A 1374-nucleotide genomic window follows, 5' to 3' on the forward strand; every position below is an offset into this window, starting at 1 on the left:
CTATATGGTTTATTTGGGTGTAAAGATTCTATTTTCATAGAGAAGTAAGTAGCTAAATAGACGGAAATTGTTTTAGTCATTAATCGCGTTAGCCCCAAAAGAGACAAGATTGGAAACTATTTTTGTCGAGATAACTACATAACAAATAAATTTTTTTAATTAATTTAATGTTTAAGCCTGGCCAATTCCGGTACATAAAGTGGTTACGTTGATCTACCAACATTTTAATTAGACTCCTAGTCAGCTATTAAATCATTGTAATCCTCATAATCATAAGTACACTACAAACAAGTCTCGTGCTGAGGTTAATCATGCACCAAGCTGTTTATACAGTTATTAATAGCCGTTAGGCAAATATTCAAAATTAACCAAACACAAATTTATTTATTGCTTTTCGAACAGGAGCAGTCGAAATAAGACTTCATATTTACCTCGAATCGTTATATGAAGTTTTGATTGTATGTGCTTGTTTGCTTACTGGATATATCCTGTACAAATTTTACACTATATTACAATAGAATAGTCTTGACGTATTTTAGACCTAGAGTCTTTGCACAAGATGAAACAGCTTTCATCAATCAATTTTCAATATATGTTTAAGATAATACAAAAAACACAAGCAATCAAAAATATAATCCTTCTGTGAATTGTCTAGTTCGAATAAAATTATAAACCGGTGGCCAGACTAGCTTTAATGTTAAATTGGCTAATAATTAATTTAATCGAATACTCGAGCAAGGCTGCCAACGACACACGATTTTCTTTCACTAGCGTAGAGAGTTTACATTTTTTCCATCAACGATGGATATCGAATAACTTATTTTTCAAGTTTCTTTTCAATCTTTGCTCGTGTCTTTCCTAGTTAAAGCTTTTTTCAGCAGCACTATTGTCGAGATTCCAGCCAAAAGGATTGCTTTTACCATATCTAACAAATTTGACTAATGTTTACGTGTCTCTTGGAACAGTACTACAGACCAATTATCGTCAAAAACGCCATATTGAACTACACTTGAACCCGTTTCTTTCTTCGTGTTCGATAAGTGACTAAACATCTATACACATATTGCATTGTTGATTGAATGATATTAATTACAGCATATTTTGCAGCAATGACCGCTACCGAGTATAACTTTCATCAATTGTACCAGGCAGCCCGAGAAAAAACGTGCTCGGAACAAGGAACTGTGCTGTAAGGATCCATTTATGGTGGTCTCGTTTTTTTATTCTTTTCACATTGACTCACCTGCACAAGCGTGGGAATCATTGGGCCCTTTTGAATCATTCTCGAACTGTAAAAGTCCAGAATTGCAATGCAGTTCAACACTCTGAAGTCCGATTAGTACTTCATCCAACAAAAAACGATTTTTTTTTTTA

Source organism: Belonocnema kinseyi, chromosome 2 (assembly GCF_010883055.1).
Source record: "Belonocnema kinseyi isolate 2016_QV_RU_SX_M_011 chromosome 2, B_treatae_v1, whole genome shotgun sequence".
NCBI lineage: Eukaryota > Metazoa > Arthropoda > Insecta > Hymenoptera > Cynipidae > Belonocnema > Belonocnema kinseyi.